The following is a 14,863-nucleotide window of genomic DNA, read 5'->3' on the forward strand; positions in this document are numbered from 1 at the left end:
TATCAGTCAGTTCAGTTGAGTCTTAAAATTACTTTGAGTCCTCTAAAAATCCTGGAGTTTTTCTCAGAGTTAGTTCTCATATCCAAGTAAATTACTGCCAAGTTTCATGATTTTAGGAGGTCATGTCATAATTTTACTAATTAGCACAAGTTTATAGCATTCCTGAGAAACTGTCTTTGGTTTGCTGGTTTGTTTGTTGTATTTGTCTAAACCCTTGGACATTACACTGCAGTCGGTTTTAGCAGGTTGATGTCTGGATCATAGCTGGGTGCTTAGAGGGACGAGTCTACCATGAGTCATGGCAAAGATAGTTTCACATAGTTGATAGTAGTCACGAGTTGTCTCTTATTTTGTTATATCACTTGTAATTTACTATAACTTTTCTTAAATCGACATTTGTTTATTACTGTCCTCGGGCAATCGAGATGGTAACGCCCTTATCTGCTAAGGAAGGTCTGGTTATGGCTCCTTGGTAGATGGGGTGTTTTATCAAGTCTTCTGAACTCTTAGGTTATAGGGCCAAAACTTCAAATCAGCAGCATATATGACTTTCTGAGAGCTGCTCCTGTGCAGCAAAACTAGTTCAATGCAATTCTTCACACTCGAGCTATGCCTAGTCATAGGATTATAGCTTTAATGGTCATTCAAGAGCAGTTGGCTACAGTTGATAGATTGCAAGTCAGAAGATTTCAGTTGGCTAATTGTTGCTGTCTTTGTGAAGCAGAAGCTGAAAATCATCAACATTTATTTTTTCATTGTCCTTACTCTATGAAAGTCTGGTCTGGATTGTTACATTGGATGCATGTACAAAGGCATGGTAAAATGCCATAGATGAATTGAAATGGCTAACTGCCATAGGTAGTCGTAAGAATTGGAGGACTGTTTGGTTTCAAGTAGCAATCACTGCCGCAATCTATTGTCTTTGGGTTGAGCGTAATACTAGGATTTTCAATCATAAGAAGCTCTCTACTTCTAGTTTACTAGCTAATATTAAATTCATTGTTGTTGTTAGGATGTTAATGCTATCTAAGGGCCCTTATTATCAAGAGATGCTTGATAATTTGTGTAGATAGAGATCCTCTTTCTCTTGTATTTTAGTGGATATTCTTGCAAAAACTTGTAATTTCTTTTCTCAATGAAATGAAATGATAACCTTTTACAAAAAAAAAGCTTTATTTATCAATTACTAGTATGAAAAATTATGAATTAATCAATAAAAGTCTCCCTTTTGGTGAGATCCGTTTGTCAGTCTCTATTTTCGGAGTTTTTCCAGTCCGTATCTTTCTAGAGTTTAGTATTATTGGAAATATAGATAAGAACGGTTTGTTGATGATTTGTCATACGACTCTACAATGGATATGCGTTATTCATCAGCAATCTATGGTGCCCGTATAAGGTAAATTTTCTCCATCAATAAATCAAACAAAAGATCTCCTTAAAAGCTACATGAAGAGAGCAATACAAGGACGAGCCGAATTGTCATATCATGTTTTGAGATCCATAGTTTTACAGAAGGAATTTGTCCTTTGGTTTCTATTAGAATTGTTTTCGATTATACCTATCTTTTGTAAGTGCCATTTGGCATTTTATTATTGAATTGATCTTCTCCTTAAAAAAAGAGTAACTTTTAAACATAATTCATTAAAAACTTTTAAACATAATTCATTAGATTCATAAAGGAAGAGAGAAGAAAAAGGGAATTATTTAGCTCTTGTTTTAACACAATGAAAATAATCATGGTAAATAAAGTGAATTGTTACTTGGGTGGTATTACAAATAGTTGAGCATATATCATCTATAGTGTCATAAACCCATACAAAACCGTCATGTGTATACAACAATCTTGTGTAAAAGGGAGTAGTGATTACTTTTGAAGATTACTTACACGTTAGGAAGCCAAACCTATAGAACTAAGATTTTCCATGAAATTGGGTCACTCCCGTGCATTGCATAAGGTATATAATTAGTTAAATTATTAAATCACAATTTTCCTAACAATGAGTGCAATTGTAACCTTGATTTTGTATGTATGAGATTTAGCCGACTTTGCTCATTTGGACATTGAGACTTGAAGGAAAAGGGAAAGGAATCAATTATCCTCATGTAGAGGGTTCGACTCCATCACAGCTCTTTTTTATTTTTTAAACACCAAACACTCCATGAAAAATGATGTGTATTCATTCCCTCTTAGCTTCGGAAAAAACACTCCTTTGTGGACCTTAGTGAAACAATTATATTGTAATTAGCCCCAATTTAATAAATTTTTATTTTTAAAGCATTCTTTAAAAATAAAATCAAATATTGGAGGTAAAACTGACTTCATGTGACAATATTCATTAGGATATTTGATACTAATATATTCTGTTTCCTTTACTCCATAAACCTCCAATTTCACAAAACAACAATCAGTCATCGCCCTTCTAATAGACCACTACTTCCACCACAGGCAGCCGAACGACGACCACCAACCGAAGACCTCTGACCGGCGATCACTCCTCCGCCGCAGACACTGACCAGCGACCACCGTCGGTCATTAGTAGACTATTTCAAGTATGAAATTGATTCTTTTACATATAATTTGGGGAGAACATAAATTTAGATCCTCTCTTTGTCATTCTTTAATCACTTTTAGATGAAATTGAATGGTCTACTAGAGTAATAGTATGAATTTTTTTTGTAAGGATGTAAAAGTATGAATTTCATTTGATTTTTTTCAATATTATGTACTAGATTTGTAGATTTAATTTATTAAGGATGGACCCGTGGGTAGACGCAGACCCGACCGAGACCCGTTGGGTATAGGTATGGGTCTGCTGATTTTAGACCCTTACGGTTCTGGGTCGGGTACAGATCCAAAGTGGGTATCTCGGGTCCGGGTTTGGGTGAATCCGACCGAGACCCGACCCGTTGTCATCCCTACTGATGGTACAGGTTCGGATTCAGACTGTAGTGGTTGATCTTCTACCTGTGGTCACTCTCATCAAGAGTGTATTACCCACTCTGTTAGGGACCCCTTGACTGACATGTTGACCATGAGAGACCCTTAGTAAGGGAGACAAAGAGAGACTACGCTGTCATCATAACGTGTTACTCGACCTAATAGAAGTGACTCGGCCGAGTAGCTGGGGTACTCGATCGAGTGCAGCGTACTCGAGTACCTCGTCTGACAACGTGTTATTATAAAACGCGGTGACTAAAACATAATTCATTTTTGACGTTTCATTTCACTAGTACAAATGAGAACTTGGGCCACGGCTAAATTCGTGGCGCAAGTGCTAAATTTTCGTGGCTAAATCATTTTGCCACGGGAATACCTTCCATGACGCAAGTGGTCGTGGCAAAGAGATAGCCACGGGAAAAACAAGAACCTGGCTATTATGGATTTTTTGGCCACGGATTCTCTCGTGGCTAATAACTCTCGTGGCCAAAAAATTTCCCGTGGCCAAAAAATAATTCTCGTGGCAAACAATATACATGAAATTAAATAAACAAAACGTAAAATAATTTATTTTTTCACAATGGATATTTTATCATATATGGAACCGTGACAATCTAGGTATTTTTTTCGCTAGTTAACTCGCTTCATTTGAACGTTATTTGATTTCACCAGTCATGCATCCATACACATCGGGGAGGCTTCCCAGGAGGTCACCCATCCCAACACTACTCTCACCTGAGCACGCTTAACTGTAGATGCGCATCGGGGAGGCTTCCCCGGAGGTCACTCATCCCAACACTACTCTCACCTGAGCACGCTTAACTGTAGAGTTCTTTTTATGTGCCACTGAATTTGAAAGTCAACTTTGTTGATATAATTAGCACTTTGATACATTTTAAGGTTATTTTTTTTTTCAAAATTTACTTTTTGTACTATTTAATTACAAAAATGTTACATGATTTACAAATTTTTGCGGGGAAAACATTATTTTGGCCAAAACAATCAAATTTTCGATGTTAACCTCCCAACTAATGATTTTGACGTCATTTGTTTTTTGCTAAAGTCAGCAAAACCATTTTCTCCAAAAAGTAAACTTAATCTTGTTTTCCTAACATTTTTTAATTTTTTTAGTTTATCGACATTCTTATTTTTGTGTCTCTTGTAGTCATTTTTTAGTATATTTTTCTATGCAGATTCTATTGTATGACCGTAATACCTACGATAGGAAAAATGTGACCATTTTTATTGTTAAATAACAACCACTTTTTATAAATAATGGTCTTTTCCCCCAAATTGGTCACTATTAACCAAAAGGTAGTTACTTTTTACCTAAAAAAACACGAAAAAGACTGTCGTAGAACATAATCACTTATTTTACTATACTGATTTCTCTTTGTTGTGATTTATCGTTTCTTTTCTCAAAATTTTCACATTATTTTCACATTATTTGCACATGTGACTTTAAATTATTATAATTTCTATATTTTCGATATGACGCGCTCATTTTCAATGAAAACAATTTCTCCACAATGAATATTTATATTGATAATTTTTCCAATATGTTTTTTTCTTAATTGATTTGTGGGAAATTATTTTTTTTTTACTTTCATTTCTTATCACACTCGTATTATTTAATCAATTTTTAATCTAGTTTTTGTTTCTTTTTCACTCCTAAAAAAAATTTCCCATATGTTTTTTCTCAACAAGTTAAATTATATATCAAATTCAAATTTTTCTATAAATATCTTACAAATATAGTTGTAAATCTAATTTTGAATGAAACGGTTTGACAATATTTTTATTTTAGATTTCTCTAAGATAGATGGTAAATAACTTATTTATTTAATTTGATATGATATGTCTTTAAATGTGATACGATCATTTAAGATTGTTATTCAAGATTATAAAGTTTTAATTAAAAGAGTAAAAGAAATTAAAAGAAATTCACGACTTTAATAAACAAAATTATACAATAAAAAATTTTTCTTAAATTATCAATGTTTTGAAAAACCTACAAAACATAATTGTGATTTGTAAAAAATCAAAAAATTTAGACGATAAAATTTTCTTTGCTTACATATAAGTTTATAAAATTTTAAAATTTCTTGTTAAAGTAAATAAAACAATAAAAAATATTAATTAAATCAATCAAAGTGTTTCCAAAATTTTATATTTAAATGTTTTTTCATATTATTTATATTTGATTAAATTTCATTTAGATTTTGTATTTTTTTTAAGCAAGCAATTTTTAGGTTTGCCTTAACATGAAAATATCTTAATTTAAGTCGGAAAAGATACTCGCCACATGTGTTTGTTATTTAGTGACTAAAAAAATATTTCCCACGGAATATTTCGTGGCTAAATAAAATTTTGCCATGGGTGTGACATAACTCGTGGCTAAAATGATTATTTGCCACGGGTGTAGCCTAATTCGTGGCGCAAGTGACTTTTTGCCACGGGAAAAATTATCCCGTGGCATAAAATTTTTTCCAAAATAATGAATAAGTTTTCTCGTTGATGTGACCATAATTAGAGCACATTTAGTCTCCGAATTAGCCTTGTTCCCTTGCTTTTTAGTGCATATTTGGGTCATTTATTGTCTTTAGTTCTTTGTTTTGCATATTCTTTGAGGTTTTGTGTCCTTGGTAGGAAAGGAGTGCAAACCTCGCATTTTCATGGCAAACTAAGGCTAAATTGATTGAATTCAATGACCAAGAATCAAGGAGGGACAAGATTAGAAGGCCTTTGTACATACTATAGTAGATGGGCAATGATGAGAAAAGATCCTTGCATCCCCGAGGAAATCCTCAAGGATTTTATGAAGAAAAAGGAAGAAAAGAAGAAGGAACGAGACTGCCTGACAATCCGTGCGTATTGCCTTGAAGACGCCCGTCCAAGGCCCACAATCCGAGCGTCCTCCTCCACAAGACGCCCGGGCAAAACCTCCACAAGACGCCCGTCTTTCCCCTCTGGACGCCCGTCCAGGAACGCCCAAATCCGCCCGTCCCGTGCTAAAGACGCTCGGATTCCCAGACAGTTCCATTTCGTCTTCTACAAGCTTCAAGGAAGGATGCACATCTTTTTCTAAGACCGGCGAAAAAGAGACCGGAGTCTCCCTAGAGACCGGCGATTCCTCAAGGATTTAATCGTCATTTAAGCCCTTAGTAAACCCTAATTTATGTACCTAATCTCCACTATAAATACCCCATTAGTCTAATTAGAAGAGCATGTTCTTCTTAGCAATCTTTAGTGTAGTTAATATCAATCAAATCTCTCTTTAATCTTGTAATCAACATTTAATCAAGTTTTAATACAAGTTTTATTTCCTTAATCTCTCTCTTGTTCATCCTTTATTTTGGGTAATTTAAGATTGTTTGGGTTATTATTGGGAGATTGACAACCTTCCAATCAAGCATCAAGTACTTCTTTTATTCTTTGCTTTATTATTGGAATCATTAGTAGGTACAATTCTCTTAATCCCTTTTTAATTATTGTTAATCACTTTCATTTATTCATCATGTTTCACTTTGTTAGTATGATTGACAACCTTGCTAGCATGTTCAACATGATAATGAGTGAGTAGTTTCCTTAGCTAGGGTTAATGGGTAATTAGGGGAAACCAACATGGGGAATGATTCATGCTTAATTTAATATGTTTTCATAATTTATTTACTTGCTTGTTGTGATCTCAACTTATGCACATGTTATGTTTGATGAAATGCGAGCCTATGAATCCTTGCATTTTTTACCCATCACCTATCTTTTCAATGAGACTTGTAAGACATAAACCAACTCGAGTCTCATTAGACCATGCATATTGTTGAGTAGGGAAGATTAAGTCGACTTGTAGGTGTTGTACAATCTAATCGATTCGGCTCCGGGACCCAAACTTTCCTAGGATTGTAAGACATAAACCAACTCGATCCATCACAACAATAATTGCTTGCTTATAGTTTGAGAATATGTTTGTATGCTCAATTCCCATGAATCCCCTATGACTCCATGACACCCTAGTGCTTTTTATCAATTGTTTACATCCCTTTTTATTCATCTTGCTTGTTTACTTTCATTGCTATTTAGTTTAGTGATCTTCTACTTCAAACCCCAATTGTGACACCCTTAGACACCACTAGTTGCCATAGAAATCTCATCTCAATTCCCGTCCCTTGGGATCCGACCTTTACTTGCCTCTTTACTAATTGTAGAGTTGTTTGTGAAGTTATAAATTGTGTTTTGGTCTAGGTGCTCCTAACGACAAGTACTGAAAACTAAACCCCTCACGAGGGATCACGAGCAAAAATGGCGCCGTTGTTGCGTTGGGACTGTTAACTTGATTTAGATTTTCTTGTATTGTTATTAGTTGTGTCTTTCTTTGCCTTGGGGAAGTAAAACTCCTCAAGGTTTGTTCTAATTATTTTCGAGTTGTTTGATATTTTGCATGTCTAGAAGGTCACAAGGTGACTTGTTACCCTTTGATCACGAAATTGAAAGAACTTTGACAACCAATAGAAAACTTGCTAGAAATACTTTGAGAGGTATTGGTAAGATTGTGGATATTCAACCAAATACTATTGAGTTCATCAACCCTTTTGCAAGAGAAGGTGAGGAGAACCCAACACAAAATCAACCCACAATGCCTAAGTTTTCACCACATTCCGTACCCACCGAGGAGAACCTACCCAATGGTACTCCCACACCACAACACTTAACCGGAAATTTTATTGCCAAATCCGCATTTATCCAATTAGTCGAAAGAAGCCAATTTGGGGGGATGCCTAGTGAAGACCCTCATTCTCATATGGAGACTTTTTGTGACTATTGTGATGCGATTTCTCAAACCGGTGTAACTCAAGACCAAATTCGATGGGTCTTATTTCCTTTTTCTCTAATTTGCACCGCGAAACAATGGTTGAAAGGCCTTGATAAGGCTACTCTCGGAATTGATTCTTGGAAGAAGTTGGCTCTAGCTTTCTACAAAAAGTTCTATCCACCGGAAAAGACTAACATGCTAAGAGCTCAAATTACGGGCTTTAAGCAAAGAGATGAAGAATCTTTGTATGAAGCTTGGGAGCGATTCAAGGGAATTTGTCGCTCATGTCCTCACCATGGACTTAGCGAGTGGTTCTTGGTACAACAATTTTGGAACGGTCTTTATGAAGACTCAAGAAACATTCTCAACATGGGATCAAATGGAATGTTCACCGAATTTGATGACAATCAAACTTGGAACAAAATTGAGGAAATGGCGGTCCATAACTCACAATATAGTAGACCTCGCAAGGCTACTAGAGGAGGAAAGCATGAAGTAGACTCCATTACCCAATTGGGTGCTCAACTTAGTGCTCACATTGATACCATCAATTTGAAGTTTGAAAAAGCTATGGCTAGACTTGAAGAAGCCTCAAAATCACCAAAGCATCATGTTAATGCCATGACGGCATCTTCATCAATCCCAAGTGGGATATGTGAGAATTGTGGAACTTTGGGACATGACCAAAGTGAATGTAGGGGAACAAATGAACAAGTGAATGCTTTCCAAGCATACAAGAGTGGTACCCCTTATTCAAACTATTACAATGAAAACACCAAATTCCATCTAAATCTCTCATACAAAAGCCAAAATATTCAAAACCCTCAACCAACATACACCCCACCTCCCATGAGAAACCAAAATCAAAGACTCTTTTACAACCAAAACCAAGGCTACCAAAATCAAACTCCATACAATCAACAAAATGACCAAGGTTTTGATGTTCAAAAAGCGGTCCTCCAAATGCAAAAGAATCAACAAGAGTTTTTCACTCAAATGCAAAAAGATAGTCAAGCAAAGGAAATCACCATCAACAACATCCTAGCTCACACCAAAATGTTGGAAACCCAATTGACTCAACTAGCAACTTCAAGCTCACAAAGACAAAAGGGGCAATTACCACCTCAAAGTAATCCCCCAAGACATGAAACGGTTAGTGCCATTCACTTGAGAAGTGGTACAAGGTATGAAGCACCGAAGAAGAAAGTTGAGGATGAAGTTGTGGAAGTTAGTGACAAAGAAGAAATTGTGCGAAACTCCGAGGATGGAGAACCATCAAAAGAAGAAACTTCAAAGAAAAATGAAGACAAGGTCAAGGAGAAGGAGCCCATTGTGATTAGACTTCCTTTTCCAAGTCGTCAAGCCAAGCCCAAATTTGATGACCAACTTGGAAAATTTATGGAAATTGTGAAGAATTTGGAAGTCTCAATTCCTTTCACGGAATTAATCAATCACGTGCCGGCCTATGCAAAATACATGAAAGATATCCTCACAAAGAAGAAGTCAATCCGGAAGCTTGAGACTATCGCCTTCACTAAGGTGAGTAGTGCAATCCTTCAAGGGAGTTCACCTCCAAAACTCAAAGATCCGGGAAGCTTCTCAATACCGTGTACCATTGGCGACACCACGATCAACAAAGCCTTATGTGATCTAGGGGCTAGTGTGAGTGTTATGCCGTACTCGGTGAGTAAAATGTTAGGGATGGGAGAGCTTAAATGCACCAATATCACACTCCAAATGGCCGATAGATCGACGAAGACACCATTAGGGATACGGGAAGATGTTCCCGTAAGAGTTAGGAAATTTTTCATCTCGGTGGACTTTGTCATTGTTGACATGGAAGAAGACACCAACATTCCAATCATTCTAGGAAGACCTTTCTTACACACCGCGGGTGCGGTGATTGATGTGAAGCATAGAGAGCTCACCCTAGAAGTGGGAGATGAGAGCATAACTTTCAATCTTGACAAGACCATGAGAGCTCCCCGTTTGCATGAACCATGTTTTATGGTTGATCATTATAGCCGGAAGGATGATAGGAAGAAGTCGGAATTCCAATGGAAGAAGAAAATTAATGATGCTCCATTCAAAGAGCAAGTGAATTGTAACAAAGAGAGCTTGAAAAGCTCACCAAGGTCAAGCAATGAAGAGGATGGCCTCATTGGCCAAGACAAGAAAGTGGGAGAGTTGTCTCTATCAACTCAAGAGATATTTAGTGATCAAGTAGATGAAGTTTGTGGTCTTTGGGACGATGAGTTTGAAGAGATTTTCAATCCCTATATTGGTAATGCTATCGATCAAGACCGACATGAAGCACAACAAGGGCAAAGATCTATTGAAGATCTTTATCATGATAATGAACAAGCTTTTGACTACTTCTTCAAGGTGTTGAGCAACATCAACAACACCTTGGACATGCCCCCATGACATCTCACTAAGGATGAGAGTTTGGTGGAGTCCTCCCTAATCCACCATTTGTAAATATTTCTAACTCCCTAACTCGCATTTTAATTCTTACATTGCATTTTTGTCATTTTTGGATTTTTATGCTTTGATCAAGGTAATTATCATTTTTGAGAGAAGTGAGGGAGGGACTAATGATTTTATTGATGTGTAGTGCTTTAGCTTAGTGTGGGGATAGCATTTGCCTAGGCTATTCATTCCTTAGTAGTGCCCTTACAATGAAGAACACGGGATTTGAAGAATGAAAAATGACACGGGATATACAAGTGCACGGATGGAACTGAATCCGGGTAGACCAGGGAGAATCCGAGCGTCTTCAAGGGGAACCCGCTCGTCTTCAGGCAATCCGGGCGTCTTTGTCAAAATCCGCCCGTCCATTTTAACTGAAAATTTGAAATTTTGGGACTGTCGAAGAATCCGAGCGTCCTGGTAGAGAAGACGCTCGTCTTCAGAAATCCGCCCGTCTTTGAAGGAAAGACGCCCGTCTTTTTGCCAGTGTAAAACAAGAAAGCTCACTGTCTCAGAATCTGCCCATCTTCAGCAGAATCCGCTCGTCCTGCAATCGAAAAATCCGAGCGTCTTTGCCGAAAGACGCCCGTCTTTAGGCGAGAATCCTGGACCTAAAATAGGCAGAATCCGAGCGTCCCGAAGGAAAGACGCCCGTCTTCCCCTGCAGTTTTGAAATTTTCGGGTATTTTAAATACCCCCTCCCACATTCATTTCTTCATTCATTCATTCAAAACACTACCCATAAACCCCAAAACTCAAAACCCTCATCCTCTCCATCACCAAAACAAGATTTCCTCAACCAAATTCAACAAAATCAAATCCAAACTTCCTTTTAACAACAATTAATCACTCCTCTTCCAACAAAAATTAAACCAAGCACCAAAATCTTCAACCTTTGAGTCGATTTTTGAAATTACAAAGGCAAAGCCTTTCATCTTAAAATCGATTTGGGTATACTTGAAAATTGAAGATTTTCACTCTTTTCTTGGTATTTTCATCAATGGCAAGAACAAAAGGATCAATAAAGACACCTAAGGCAAAGGCACTCTCAACAAGACAAAAATGTCTTCAAGCAAAGAAAGCCTCATTGGCTATGGTGGTAGCTAGTTCAAACTTGGAAGTTCAACAACAACAAAAACCTCCCTTGGAAGCAACAACATCAACAACTCCGGAAATTGCTCAATTATGAAACTATCTGGAGGTAATTTTCATTTCTAACTCCCATAGGGATACATTTGCCAAGTATGCTAGAAAATCCTTTCTACCCACCAAATTCATATGTGAAGATGCCTTGAACAAATTGGGTGTCCTTGAACAAACAAAAGCCTTCTTTGAAGCCATGGGGTTGGGAAAATTGTTTGCTACAAGAGAATTAACATACCCCTCCCTTACCTTGGAATTCTTGAGTTCTTTGAAAGTGACTAAGGTAGAGACTAGAGAAAACATCGAGTTTCGCCTTGCCAATGTGAGTAGGCGCATCATCTTTGATGAATTGGTTAAAGCATTAGGTCTTAGTGATTCACCTAGTTATTACAAGAAACCCGAAAAATATGACCCCGCTCCCCTTTGGGACGCGATTTCCGGGAGGAAATTTGAGAACTATCATGCTAGTCGCGCTCTATTAGTCCACCATCCGGGAATTAGAGTGTGGCACAAGGTCATCGGGAATACTATCATTGCAAGAAAAGACACTAACCACTTTACCAAGCTCGATTGTGTTCTACTTGAGTCGGCCTTAAATATTGGAAGGGAATTCACCAAGCCTTACAATTCTCTAAGGCTTTTGGTGGAAAGATGGTTAAATGTTGATTGTGGAAAGCAAGGCACCGCTTTTATTGTAAATGGAGGTCTAGTCACTCTTTTGGCTAAGTACTTTGATCCGAATTTCAACAAGGATAGCAAGTATGTGGCGAAAAAAGGGGGTCATCTCATTGACATGGATGCCATGATTAACAAGTACAAGTGGGTTACCCATAATCCTCTTGACACCAAATATGGGTGGCTCACCAATGATGCTAGATCTTTTACTTTGCCTTCCAAGATATGCCGTTTGAGTGTCCATCGGACCAACTACCTCCTTCCCCTCTCAAAAGAAGCCGAATACATCATCCGTCAACAAAGGGGTGAAATTGAAATGCCCTCCTCCTCCATTGTCACACCACCCTATCCATTCAAGTATCAAGAGTTCAAACCCGAAGGTGTTGAAGCAAGCAAAGACTACATGACTCTACTTATGCAAGAGATGCACAAACAAGCTTATAAGGATCGGGAAGATGCATACTTAGCCAAATATCCACCTCTCCTTCATTTAGCTAGGCAAGGACTACTTTATCCTTCATATCCTTTGCCTAGTTGGGCGGATAGGGAAGTCTTCTTTCCAAGTGCATCTAGGGGTGAGATGTCGGGTGACGATGAGGTTGTCGGTGATGAGGTTGTTAATGAAGACATTGATGAAGGGGTAAATGAAGAAGAAGAGGCTAATGAAGAAGAAGAGGATGATGAAGGAAGTGAGCAAGGAAGTGAAGAGAGAAGTGGTGATGAGTCCACTTCTATTGAGGAAGATGATGACAATGATGATATGGTGGAAGACTAGCAAGCTTTGGAGGCTCCTACCCTCTTGAGGTTTGTCTACTTCTTTCTTTGTTTTATTTATTTTATCTTGATCATGGTTGGAGAGTCCTAGCAACATAGAGGACTAACACCTCGGCCCCATTGAGGTGTTCTTATTTCATTGTTCCCACTTTTGAAAATCCAAAATGACAAATTAGTTTCATGCATTGCATCTTGTGTACATGAACTCCCCCAACTTTAGGACATTAGAAATAATGTCTATCTCGGTTTGGGGAAGTACATGCATACGCATCGGGAGGTAATCTAAATTACTCTCTCCGTCATAAACAAAAACCCATGCATCATGTAGTGTAGTATAGTATAGCTTGCATTTAGTGTAGAAATCATGCATCATGTTTGCATAATTTCCCATCATTTTGGCCATTGAGGACAATGCCCATATTAGTGTGGGGATGGGGAATTCTAACTTAACTTTTATTCAAAAATCCAAAAAAAAATCAAAAAAATTTCGAAAAACCATAAAAATTTGAAAAATTGAAAAATCAAAAACAAGTTCATTTCCTTTGTAGTGTAGTCATATATATATTATTGTATATATTGTGTTTGTTCTATCCTTGTTCACATTGATTGACTACGCCACATCCGAGACATAAGGATCATGAAGACCGCATGGTATGATCTTTCCAATCTCCTTTTTCCTCTTTATGTTAATGACTATGTGGCTTTATTTTGATTGATGCGGTATAAACAATGTGAATTTAGGACTTGCATTTAGTTTATATGACATACTAGTTGGTAGAATCATATGCATTAGGTTATATATATGTTAGTCGCATCATGGCATGTAGTTTGCATGTTAGAAAAATTTTGTGAAACCGTCTACTTGAGAAACTTGCCAAGTGTATATAGGCCCTAGTAGATGCTCTTTCTTCTTAAGACTTTGTTGTTAGAATACTTGTAAAACACCCTAGGATGTGTCATGCTAGTATCCTTTGACCCATGGATTAAGGCCTAGTCAAGAGTACCTTGTGGTGTGATAACTCCTTGGCTACCGTTTATTCCAAGGTGACCCTTGAAACCATGCATCCATCATCCATGTTCTACCACATTTTTGTCATCAAAGGGAATGGGCACAAAAAGAAATCAATTTGAGTTCAATGAAATGAAAAGTGAAAGAAAGTTTGCAAAATGCATCAAATAAAAAGAGGAGCAAAAATATACTCCTAAAGCTTCAAATATAAGGCACCCTCACTACATATGGGGTGACTTTGAAAATGTTCAAAAGAAATGCAAAGAAAAGTTGAAAGTTGTCAAGTATTGAAAAGCCAAAAATAAAAAAAAATGGCAAAAAAGTGTTCTCAAATGTTATATGCCACAAGAAATTGGGGGGAAAAACAACAACAAAGCAAACTCCCAAAGTGAATCTCAAATATCTATCGATCCCTTTATCCATCGTATCCATTTTTGTGCATGGTAGAGAGGGGACGACCCTTCTTCTTGTCTAGGCAAGAAGGAGAATTCCGCGATCCTCCAGTGTTTCTAACACCATAGGGAGTCTACTCTTGACAAAAGCATTTAACGATTGAGGACAAAGGTACCCTATCTTGACACAACTTGGAGGTGATTTATTGGTATCCTTCTAGGCTTAGTAGTTTGAAGAAATTGCATCTATGAAGGAGTGTGTACCCTTGAATTGCTTCCCTTGTAGATAATTTCCGCCACTTAGATGAGGAAAGTGGCTATTCTTTTGTAGATGCATCCATTACTTGGTTTTGTGTGATTTAATGTTTGGATGTGTCGCCATTTTGGCAAGACCCACCTTGCCTTGCAAGAAGGCATCTTACCTCATGGTTGTCTTGTTGTGAGTTGAAGGGGCTGAGTGAGACCCGCTAATTCTCTCATATCGGCTATGTTATTAGGTTAGTTTAAATAATGGTCCTAGTCTTTGTCACCTCTTTACTCGGGACGAGCAAAGGTTTGGTTTGGGGATATTTGATGTGACCATAATTAGAGCACATTTAGTCCCCGAATTAGCCTTGTTCCCATGCTTTTTAGTACATAGTTGGGTCATT

General features: G+C 37.4%; 1 non-coding gene across 1 annotated transcript; it reads right to left on the minus strand.

Annotated features, from left to right (window-relative positions):
• Positions 1 to 7,943: 7,943 nt before the first annotated feature.
• Positions 7,944 to 8,050, minus strand: LOC141618015 (small nucleolar RNA R71). The gene has a single exon (XR_012531276.1). It is a non-coding gene; the product is annotated as a small nucleolar RNA R71 (small nucleolar RNA).
• Between the last annotated feature and the right edge of the window lie 6,813 nt (positions 8,051 to 14,863).

This window comes from Silene latifolia, chromosome 1 (genome assembly GCF_048544455.1).
Source record: "Silene latifolia isolate original U9 population chromosome 1, ASM4854445v1, whole genome shotgun sequence".
NCBI classification, from domain to species: domain Eukaryota; kingdom Viridiplantae; phylum Streptophyta; class Magnoliopsida; order Caryophyllales; family Caryophyllaceae; genus Silene; species Silene latifolia.